Source organism: Sinocyclocheilus anshuiensis, unplaced genomic scaffold, assembly GCF_001515605.1.
Source record: "Sinocyclocheilus anshuiensis isolate Anshui unplaced genomic scaffold, SAMN03320099.WGS_v1.1 scaffold627, whole genome shotgun sequence".
NCBI classification, from domain to species: Eukaryota; Metazoa; Chordata; class Actinopteri; order Cypriniformes; family Cyprinidae; genus Sinocyclocheilus; species Sinocyclocheilus anshuiensis.
This window is the reverse complement of record NW_015549703.1, coordinates 1,923,380-1,935,761: the sequence shown is the minus strand read 5'-3', so window position 1 is coordinate 1,935,761 and position 12,382 is coordinate 1,923,380. Positions and strand designations below refer to the sequence as shown.

Here is a 12,382-nt window from a genome sequence, read left to right as displayed (position 1 = left end):
GGTCCTCTCTCGTCTTTCACTGTCGTAGCTCCTCCTTTTATCCTTCCGGAGCTCCTCCGTGAGACTCGAGACCGGTGAATGGTGCAGGTGTCGCTCATTATCAATTACTCCACCGGCCTCGCTCTGTTCCCACGGCTCTCGGCCCCACCCCCACTCGTCACACGCATTAATTAATTAACGCCGACAATTATTTTTTTTAGCGCATTAACGCAGTGTTTTTATTATTATTATTTTGAAAGTCCGTTGCTCACTGGCTCTGAATACACACAGAAAAACCATGGGTCACAGGAGGGGTGTGATGTTGATCAGTACTGGCTTGGGATGGGCGTCATCATGCGTCTCAACCACCGAGAGCATTTGGGTTGGGCCTAAGACTGCAGCAGCGTTCACATGAAGCGCTCACCACAAAATTATTTAGGCTAAGCATCAACATTCACAAACCACTTTACACCGTTATTTTTAGCAGAAAAAATACAACGAGCTCGTAATCACGACTTCATAAGTGGGAAATAGGAAGTTTCCGATAGCACGTGAAGACAGCAGAGAAGCGCTCTCGCTCAGCACAGTGGAGTGCATCGTTTTGTTAACTTTGTGGTTTATTATTTTGAGTCATTCGGGATGTGGTCACACAACCCTCTCACAATATATTGCTTTACAGATCTATCAATTTTGCCGCTCAGAAATGTTAACGCAATCATGCTCCACGTATAGCGCTCACACTACATGCGTACTGTGCCCAAGCCAACTGAACCGCACTCTGGCCCACCTCTTCCAACCAAGCCTGGGACTGTGATTGTTGATAGTACATATTCTTAGTCCTCCTGGGACAACTTCTGTTATTTACTGTAAATGTCCAAACATTTTTCAGAATTTAAGTTTGAGATCATTCAGGTGGACAATCAAGAACAGCAGCATTGTTGACATAGTGGTCCAGAACAACATCACCAGCCTCAAAGGAAGAGGCCTGTGGAGATGTTGAGACAGGAGCTTTTCAAACATGGATTCAAACTTCTTACATTTTTTTTTTTTTTTCTCCTATGATGCAAGCGCAGCACATATGTGTCACATATGTGTGTTTCTGTTTAGTTCCTGTCTGCCTTTATTTGGTTCTATTCCTGTTCTCATTTAGTTAATCATCATTCATTAGTTTCCACCTGTGTTCATTAATCATCTTATTAGTCGACCGTTTGGTTTAGTATAAATAGCCCTGCCTTTCCTCAGTTTCTTTGTCCGTTCACTGTCATGTTTAGTTTGCTCTTAGATGTTTCTGATTTATCTGTCTCCTGGTTATTCTCTTGAGTTGAAGTTGGAATTAAAGATTGTGTGCTGGATTACTCCTGCGTCGTGCGGTTGTCTCCTTAGAGCACAGTACCTGTGACAGATGAACGGACCTTTAAACAAGATGGATTGGGCTGAGGACCAGTTGTGCTGCCTGCGACAGGGTGGTCACCCTCTGGAAAGGTATGTGGAGGAATTCATCGAGCTTTCCCATCAAGTGGGCTGGCCTGATGCCTCTCTATGTGCCTGTTTTCAGTTGGGACTGGATGAAAACACTATTCGTTGTCGTTCTACTGTTTGTGACTTATCTTTGTTTGAGTTAATAAATTTAATCCTATATTTAAACGGCTATATTTAAAAGTAGAGTAGGTTGGAGAAGTTAAAAGCCATTCTCATCCAGCCCCTTCTGAAAACCTCTGGGCCTCGCCAGCTCACCCCATGTTGAGATCCTCCACATACCTGGCCATTGGTCCCGACCATACCTATCCTCCTGTGTTTCCCCGACCCCGGAAGTGGGTTTCTAACAGTGCTGACCTGGGGGCTAAGGTTGCGGACACCGCTATAACATCTGTCCGGTCAGCACCGAAATCTGCTGTCCATCCTCCGTTTCCTGCTCCCCGAACCAATCCGATCCTCAGCCCAGAACCCGCGGCCGCATCACTGTCAAGCCCTGTGGCCGCTACATTCACCGCTAACCAAAAAGGAGGACGAGGAGAAAGACAGTTCTCCACCTTCATCCTTTCCCCAGAGCCCGCTCCAGTGTCGGCTCCAGCCCCAGAGCCCGCTCCTCCAGAGCGCCCCCCAGGATTCCTAGTTTTCCCCAAGAAAATTTTTTTCGGGGGGGCCATATACCTGTGGCCGACCACGGAGGATCCGCCATGGTAACCTGAACTGCCTGCTCTGCCATGGCTCCCGGAGCGCCCAGATCCGCCCTGGAGGCTCTCCTTGTCTCGGCCCTGTTCCTGTCCTGCACCAGCCTGCACTCAGGGCGCCCGCCCCCCTCCCCGATGTTACTGTTACGGCGCTGGACACGCTTTCCGGGACGGGGGGGCGATAGCTGTCGTGTGCGTGTTTCTGTTTAGTTCCTGTCTGCCCTTATTTGGTTCTATTCCTGTTCTCATTTAGTTAATCATCATTCGTTAGTTTCCACCGGTGTTCATTAATCATCTTATTAGTCGATCGTTTGGTTTAGTATAAATAGCCCTGCCTTTCCTCAATTTCTTTGTCCGTTCACCGTCATGTTTAGTTTGCTCTTAGATGTTTCTGATTTATCAGTCTCCTGGTTATTCTCTTGAGTTGAAGTTGGAATTAAAGCTTGTGTGCTGGATTACTCCTGCGTCGTGCGCTTGTCTCCTTAGAGCACAGTACCTGTGACAATATGTAGTCTAGATAAAATGCAATGAAATTCTCTTCCAGATGTAAATGAAAGGCAAGATCAGTAATTCAGGATAAATAATGTATACAGCAAACACACGTGTGTGTGTGTGTGTGTGTGTGTGTGTATATACAGTGGTGGCCAAAATTATTAGAACACTAGTATGTTCACCAGTTGAAAAAGCCTATATACAGTGGGTACGGAAAGTATTCAGCCCCCCTTGTTCTTGCTGCTAAAGGTGGCACAAACAGATTTTAAGTTTAAAGGGGCAATTCGTTTTTTCTCATGGGTGATAGCAGGTGTTGGTGTTGGAACAATTTTTATTTTGTTTAGACAATATATGTAAAACAAAACTCCCTGTTGAAAAATTGCAATAAACATGTATTTTCATTAGCATATTTGTGCATCTACAGCTGAATGTGTTTTATAATCAATAGAGAACACACCTATAGATTTGATATTAATATTTACTTTTAATAAGTACATTACTAGAAAAAATTGCAGTGCTTCATTTTGCAGTAAAGTTGAACTGTTTGGTTAAGATAATTTTGTGTTTGGATGGCTGTGCTAATTGTTTTGAGAACAAGTACATTGCATTGGAGAAAAGTGTCAAATCGAATGAGAAAAACTAACTTTTTTTTTTTTAAATACGCGGGTGTATTTATTTATTGGTGGTGATCATTATTTATAAAAATTATAATTTTCATATAGTTCTTTTCTATACAGTAGCTTCATATGACTTGTGCACCAATTATTCATTGATAATATTTCGGCCCAAGAGCAGCTTTCAAATTAGACATGGTATCTATGGCACACTTTGGAGGCCAATAATTTAATTTCAGAGCTGTTCTTTTGCTGTAGCAGAGGAGAAGATTATCAGTAAATAACAACTTGGCTTTATCTGAGAAATGACATTTAATATTGGTTTGGATGTGAAATATAGTGCAAAAGTTGTATTGACTACATTTATGGTGCTTTATGCACATCCAGCCATTGCACATTGAATACTATCATGCCACCAAACTGTATGAGTTGCAGTAATCACTCTGTAGTTGTACTGGAGGACTGACTGATCTCAGAATCTCACTAGAGACCATTTTGTCACCGAAGCGTTGAGGAAGGGATGTTGACAAGAGAGTTCTTGGCTTATATTGTTGTTGAACTCCATCTTTTTTTTTCTTTGCCCACCCCTTTACCAATCTTTGTGGTCATGACAGAAAGCATGTGTCATATGCAACGTGACCTTTTCTCATCAATTTATCCGTGTCCCTCAGCACCCCGCTGTGTCTGTGCTGAATAAGTTCACGATACAGGTGACTGTAGTCTTCATGCATCATGCCAGAAGGCCAGTGAAGCACAAGAGGAGCGTTTCTTCTGCTGTCTGTCTCCTCTCCTGCAGTGCTGTAATGGCAGAAAGCTGCCTGCCATCAGTGGCTGGACCAACTGCTATCCTCAGTGACACCAAATGCTGCACTGAAGCACAGTCTAGTCTGAAATTTATAGAAAAATGCAGCAATTACATTTATCAATGCATAATATTAATAATTTATAATTTAATCAGTGATAAATAACTGACAGCATTTGTATAAGAAAAAACATTGGTGCAAAGAGTTGTTAGACATTGAGACATTCTAAGTAATGTTAGTCTGTTGTAACACATCGTTCATGTTTTATTTTGCCTATTGTCATTTGTAAATACAGTAAAAATACAAGTTTTGAGTTTGATTGTTTTTGTTGAGTATTTTCACAGCTGCCACTGCAGCACAGACATTAGACCTCCAGTCATTCCCTGCTGGATATGAGTCCTGTGAAGAAAGAAGTGCATGTGCTTTTTTTGTACATCGAGTAAATGATGACAGATTTTTCATTTTGGGGGTGAACTATCACTTTAAACATGTTTGTTTTTTGTGAAGATAGTATTAAGAGCTTCTGCAAGATGCCAAACATTAACTGATGGGTGCACGTTTTTTATGTTGCTGTGTCATGCCATGTGTCAGTTATGATATATTAAAGTGCGGTATAGAAGCATGTGAAGAGACAGAATTGTTTACTTGGCAGGCACACAGACTCTTTCATTGGGAGGCACTGCAGCAGGGAAAGCAATGATGTAATGCCCAAAAGGGAGGATTGGTCACCCCCTTCTTCTCTGTCGGGCAGGGGCAGAAAAGACAGACAGAGAGGGCACGGTTCTCAACCTGCTGACTGGGAGAGACTGATGCTCCATTAGCCATAGTGGATACTACAGTCACAGCTATCGCTCCTGTCAGGAACTCCGTGAACTCCATGTATGATGTCATACCAGGTTCTGCAATGTGATCATGCTTAGTTATTCAGTGCATTCCATGAAATTATAGTGTGAACAGTTTCAGGTCATTCCCATACTTGTATTCCATACTGGAATATAAAACCTCAGCTGCTTGACTTTGTGACTGCTCAAATTGTGAGAACTTGTAACTGTATTTTAGGGCTGCACGATAAATCGCATGCGATATTTAAACTACACAGAGCCGTTGTTCACTGACGAGCTGCGCAAAAAATCGCGCGAATATGAACGTGGTTTTGCGCAGCTCATCAGTGAACAACGGCTCTGTGTAGTTAATGCTGCTCAATGTGAAAGCCCACAGGTGATGGAGATTTACCGCTGATTACAGAACCGGCTTTCTGACAAGATGCGCATTAAATATCGCATGCGATTTATCGTGCAGCCCTACTGTATTATTTGTTTTCTTCTGTAGAACATTATATACATTATATTATATATAATTTCAGATATTTGTCAGTTTTGACCATTACTGCATTTTGCCTTTTAAAGTAATATGGATTATGCAAAATAACAGAAAAGTCAAATTTGTTTTTAAATTTTGTTGTTAAATCCATGAATTGAAGAAGCAGAATGAGAATTTTCTCTCAGACCAACTGAGAAGTTTTGTCTCTCATCTCACCCCTTTAAAGGATCACAGCTATACATTTTAAAGGTAAAACTAAAATAAAACAAAAAATCCTGATAAACTGTAAATTTGTTGGAAATCTGCCTCTTAAGACAACAATCCCACATTCTCTTGATTTATCAACAACTCTACACAGAAATGTGATGTTTATTATCCCTCGCTTGTTAGCAAATAATTATTCTATAATAGAAGAAAACTGTCTCCGGCCTTATTACCAAGCCTTCATCTGCCAGACAGAGACAGGCATCTTGACAATCTCATAATTTAGATATTAGGAAAGCCCATAGCTCAGATAATATTACAATATAATGAAAGATAAATCCAAAGTACATCAAATGAGATTTGTCATTTTTATTAGTATCTTTACAAGACGGTGAAATAAGATGACTGACTTTGAGAAAAATAATAAGGCAATACCAATTTAATATTGGTTTAGTGATATCTTTATTATGATTGCAATTTTCTGATGCAGTGAGGTCTTTTAAAGTATGTTTAAGAATACAATGTAATCTTCACAATGAAAAACTAGTCCTAATTGGATCCTTATTTTTATTTATTTTTTTGTTATTTTTAATACATAGACGCATTTATGTAGATCGGGGGCGCATTCCCTTCAGAAACAATGTAATCCACTGCGAGTTCAGCGGCTCAGATGTCTGGAGTAAATGATGACTGCTATGTTCATTATTACATCCAACAACAGAACACCTCAATCGCTTAGGAGTCATTCTTGTCTACATCTGCTCCAGTCCTAACTGATGGACTGGAGACGTGCAAGGCACTTTTTGATTTTTTTGATTGAGATAATTTATCATCTGTTTTTGAACTGGATTTCATGTTGACTTTACGGCATAAATAAATTTCAAAATGCACCAGGTATGTGCTGGAAGTGTTTTTTCTCCTAGCAAGGGCTGAACTGAATTATAAATGAGAGCGAATAATGGAGGGAGACCCGCTCTATCAGGTTTGATTTTTGTTTCTAGACATTTTCTCTGAACATGTTCCTCTCAGTCTCTCAGTCAGGAAGATGACAAGCAGATGAGCACTAGATCAGGAAGTTATTATCTCAAAGCTGTTGGGTGTCTTCAGAGACTACACTCTTCTATAATGCCATTTTTGACTAAACTATTGTGGTTTCATGGAATCCAAACCGCCAACTCCCTTCTGACAAATAAAGTTGAAGAGCAGTAAGAGAGAACATAATGAAATGCATGTTCTGGACTGCATAAAGAACGTCTGTTGGACGTGTCGTGTTCATGGGGTGAGATAGCAGTTCAGCAGAAGCATATTTATGCCATCTGCCAGTCTTCCTGCTTTAAACGTGCAGATCTGCTCTGAACATTCAGCCATAAAGCAGCTCTGCTCCATCTATTTTTCACTCTGGCTTCTGCCTTTTTCAGGTTTTTGAATAATGTGCTTAATTTGGAATTTCTCCAAGTTAATGCAGTTCTTTTTTTCTCTCTTTCTCTTTTTGGGTTGTGTAGTCACTGAGTTTAGTCGAGGGAGGCACAGGGCTAATTTAGACAGTGCTTGCTCTGAAAATCACATAATGACATCCTGAAAAGAAAGCGCGATGGCCACACCAGAGCCTGCGGTTAATGCAGATCTTTTCCAGACAACACTGGGCCCACCCTCCTCCTGCTCGCTGTCCTCCCCTGCCTTCACTGCTTAGTATGCAGGGTCCAAAATTAACACTCACCTAGTACCAATACCAGTAAGAATTGGATTTGGCGAGTAAATTAAAGAGACCAGTAATATTACAAAGGATCTGCAATGTAATACATGCACTGCAAATAATAATAATAATAATTTTATCTAAAATAATATAAACTAAATATTTTGTTATACAGTGGTTTCCAAAATGATGAGAACACTAGTATTTTCATCAGCTAAAAAATGGTTTTAAGTCAGTTATATATTTTGCTGTAGTGTGTCAGTAGGACATATCAGTTTACATTTCCAAACATTCATTTTGCCATTAATTGTAATAATTCAGTGAGATTTGTGTTTGCACAAGGAGTCTGACAACAGCCAGTGCTCCACATCATCATCTCATCATCATCCAGTCTGTCTGGAATGACATGAAGAAACAGAACTAACTGAAACAGACATTAAAAATCTTTAATTAAAAAAAATTAATAATTAAAAAATTTAAATTAAATAAAAAATAGATATAATAATACAAAATACATTACATTTTTTCAATGTAGCCACCATTACAGTGTTGTATAAAATAATTTTTCTGAAGTATGCACACACTCATATATACATGCACACATGCGTACATTATATATTTTTGTCATTTATTTAATATTACTTATTTAACACACACACACACACACATTATATTTAATGTTTTTAATGTAAAAAAATATATATGTATATAAATAATAAATAAATAAATAATATACATAAAAAATGCAAAAAAAAAAACTTTCTCAGTTTAGTTGCCATTACTGTGTGGAACAAAGTACTTTTTTTGTTATGTACTCATGTTTTCAGTTTGTATGCATGACAGTTGTTTACTTGTGTGTGTTGGTGTGTGTTAGGGATGCATTAAATCCCATCTGCTGCAGCAGTATGTCAGTTTGCTGGTTCTGGGACCCGTGTGGGGCTCTCTGTGCCTGTGAGGGTGAAATTACTTGTCTCATTGGAGTTCTCAATGTGAACATGCCATGAACGGCACTCATGCTCATGCAGTGTGAGTCACTGTGTGGAGCGTCTGCATATTATCTGGTGGCAGAGAGGAAAACGTGGCATTTTCCACCTCATATCCCCTGAAGCGCAAGCAGAAAGTCAGAACTTTGTTGCTCTGACCCACCAGAACAGGATACATACTGTAGATAGACGGATAAATAGGGGTACATTTAGACCTGCTATTTGTATTATTTTGCTAAGTTATTAAACATTTTTACATGCACTTCCCAGCATTAACATTATTTAACACTAAATCAAATTAATAACATTGTTAAAAGCAATCTTTAGGAAATCTCAAAATAAATATTCTTTTTTTTTCATATCATACATTATAATGTTGTGATGCCTAAATTCACTTGTTGCATTTTAAATGGTTGATTTTTAGTGTTTTTATTTAAAAACAGCATACAATTTTAAAAGAATAGTTCACCCAAAAATGAAAATTAGCTGAGACTGTACTCACATCCAACAATCCAAGTTGTAGATGGGTTTATTTCTTCAACGGGACAGATTTGGAGAAATTTTGCATTACGTCACTTGCTCACCAATGGATCGTCTGCAATGAATGAGTGCTGTATGAGAGTCCAAACAGCTGATAAAAACATCACGTCTCCAGTCCATCAATTAATGTCTTGTGAAGTGAAAATATCTGTGTTTTAAAGAAAGAAATCCATTATTACAGTGTTTCAACTTAAAATGGTCACTTTACAACTTAAAACGGCCTAAAACAGTCTATGCATAATTCCAAAAAACGTATCCTTCATCCATCCATGCAACCCTAGACTGATGCCATCATTGCACCACTACAGTGCTGTTTTATTGGGTAAATGGACACCAGTACACTGGTTAGTATATCCATCTTTTCTCTTCAAGCTTTTCTAGGCTACTTATTACTGTAGACACTCTTTATAACTCTATCACTCACACAAACAGTCTCAAAAGCCAATGGGAATATGGAGTTGTACAGGTTTATCTGGAACCAAAGCTGCAGTCATAAGTACATTATGCTCCATAATAAAGACGTGTTGAAGCAGCTGTGAATGGAGTTAAGCAGAGGTGACTGTTGTGTCAGAGCCGCTGTCAAACGCTGATAACTGGAGCTCTTTATTTAGTTCAGGCCTGTGGAGATGTTCTCTTGTGCCTCCATCAGAGACTTGTGTATGCCCACGAATGGCATACAGAATGATGCACTGAAAATCTATGTCAGGCTTTCTTTATGGCCATGGAGTGTGTGAAGGAGATAAATGCTGTTTCAAAACCTATGGAACTGTTTATGTTCTATAAAGGCAATTTTTTACTAAGGCATCATATTAAATCAAAAGTTCTGTCATGAAACTCTAGATGACGCAGTCCATATGTCTAACTCAATCTGACATAATGACATGATCACATGGCGCAGCTGATTGGTTCTTTTTGTATCAGCAGCCAATAAGTTTGCTGCTCAACATTCAAATACTTGGCTAGTGCTTGCTGGAGCAGTTGCAGTGCGCTTCAGAAACCCTCCACCTTCCCCAGCTCCACCTGTATAGATTTGCTGCAGGGTGATTAATGTATCCTATACTGTATATGGGGGTTATGTTACATGCTCACAGCAGCATGTTGTGGATGTATTGGCAGTAGAAAGTCTCGGTACTTGCTCTGCCGCAGCAGCGTAGCAGATCTGTTCCACCAAGACCAAACACATTAACATTGTCATGTACATTATCATGCTAAACCTTGTTGTCATGATAGAAATTTAAATGTGACTGGTTTTGAATATTAGGTAAAATAACAGATATTGGGTTAAATAACACATTTTTATTTGTATTAACTATTAGTTTGAGTTTTATAAAGCAGTACATTTTCAACACCGATAATAAGAAAGGTTTCTTAAGCAGAAAATTAGCATGGAAGGATCATGTGACAATGAAAACTGGAGCTGAAAATTCAAGCAGGATAAGCATTCATTTTTAAATAGCATGCCTATGATGGACATACTGACTGTGTATAGGCAAAGCAAGAGAATTATGGTTTTTGTATTCGATAGGTGTACCATTCAACGCTAATGTGTGTGCTATAATAAAGGCATGTCTCTGTGGTTTGTCCAGGTGTGTGTGTGTCATACATAGTTCAATGCTGATTGCCTAGGTTGTGATCTCATTAAAGAGCTAATGAGCTCATTCTGTGTGTTAGTAACACATACTCCCATGTGTTCTTCCTCGCACATTTATACAGATAGTTTCTTCATCAGTAACAGCTTTAATTATGTATATATTTGGAAGCTAACAGAAGTGTTTCTTTGGTCTGATCTGTTTGCAGGTGCTTGTCCCGCTGAGAGACTCCACAGGGCCCTGAAGCCGCCTCCTAAATACGCCACCAATCGTCACTGGAGTACCACCACCTAGACAGGTACCAGCCAATCCCTGCAGTACATCTCTAGCATGACCAATCACAAAAGACCTTATTACGGCTCCTCTTACATTAACATGTGGCATAAATGCCATATGAACCACCTCTGATCTTTGATTCATCCCAATTCACCTCTGTTTTAAGCAGTAAGACCAAATTCCCTTTAAGGCAGTCCACTTGATGGTCATCTTGGTAGGGGATTGTAGGCAATATTACCCAAAAGGCATGCATGGTTGCACACAAATAGCCTATCATCCAGGTACCCTTTGCATACTAGTGATTTCAGAAGTACTAATTCTGTTCTTGCATAATGTTTAGGATGCAAACAGCAATGGACACCCTCAGCCATTGCACTCCACCTCCACATTTTGGTGAAGTGATTCCACAGAGGTGATAGCAGTCGATAATGTGGTGAAATCTGCACCAGTGTGGCCACAAAGGGGGCGCTCATGAGGACCCTTCATAATCATAAAATGACAAATGTGACTTATGGACATCACAGAAATGTTTAAGTGAAAGTCATAAGATTGCAAGTCCATATAAATGGGCCGTTTTGGATAGGGCCCTATAAGTCAGGGTGCACAGGATTTTATCAGTCCACTGGGAAACAGTCTCGTGTTTATAAGTTCCCAGGCTGCTACAGTGTTGTATCTGATTTCAGATTATTTTGTTCTTAAATGTCATGTAAAAGAAAACAAAGTGTGATTGGTAGCTTTACATGTTTCCCAGACGGCTTTATCCTGTCTGATGTCTATTTTACACTGCACTAATTCTGTGTTTGTTGGATCAGTGTGAACCAGCCCTGAAAAGCTGATAGTACAAAAATTAATTCTCTTTTTTTCTTAAAAAAAAAAAAAATCTGGGTTACAGTGAGACACTTACAATGGAAGTGAACTACTTCAGTGTTCTTTTTGGTATTATTTACAGTGGTGTGAAAAAGTGTTGGCCCCCTTCCTGATTTCTTATTTTTTTGCATGTTTGTCACACTTTAATGTTTCAGATCATCAAACAAATTTAAATATTAGTAAAAGATAACACAAGTGAACACAACATGCAGTTTTTAAATGAAGGTCTTTATTATTAAGGGAAAACAAAATCCAAAACTACATGGCCCTGTGTGAAAAAGTGTTTGCCCCCTAAACCTAATAACTGGTTGGGCCACCCTTAGCAGCAACAACTGCAATCAAGCGTTTGCGATAACTTGCAAAGAGTCTGTTACAGCGCTGTGGAGGAATTTTGGTCCACTCATCTATGTAGAATTGTTGTAATTCAGCCACATTGGAGGGTTTTCGAGCATGAACCGCCTTTTTAAGGTCATGCCACAGCATCTCAATAGGATTCAGGTCAGGACTTTGACTAGGCCACTCCAAAGTCTTCATTTTGTTTTTCTTCAGCCATTCAGAGGTGGACTTGCTGGTGTGTTTTGGATCATTGTCCTGCTGCAGAACCCAAGTTCGCTTCAGCTTGAGGTCACGAACAGATGGCCGGACATTCTCCTTCAGGATGTTTTGGTAAACAGCAGAATTCATGGTTCCATTTATCAACAGCCCCAGACCATCACACTACCACCACCACCATATTTTACTGTTGGTATGATGCTCTTTTTCTGAAATGCAGTGTTACTTTTAAGCCAGACGTAATGGGACACACACCTTCCAAAAAGGTCAACTTTTGTCTCGTCAGTCCACAGAGTATT

General features: G+C 39.6%; 1 protein-coding gene across 3 annotated transcripts in view; it reads left to right on the top strand.

Annotated features, from left to right (window-relative positions):
- The window catches only part of LOC107660616 (microtubule-associated protein 2-like), a 118,973-nt gene that overhangs the window by 47,088 nt on the left and 59,503 nt on the right, over window positions 1-12,382 (top strand). For all 3 annotated transcript variants that reach the window (XM_016449977.1, XM_016449975.1, XM_016449973.1), the window contains one exon: window positions 10,597-10,686. The gene's annotated coding sequence lies outside the window, so the exon portion shown is untranslated. The remainder of the gene's footprint in view (window positions 1-10,596; window positions 10,687-12,382) is intronic.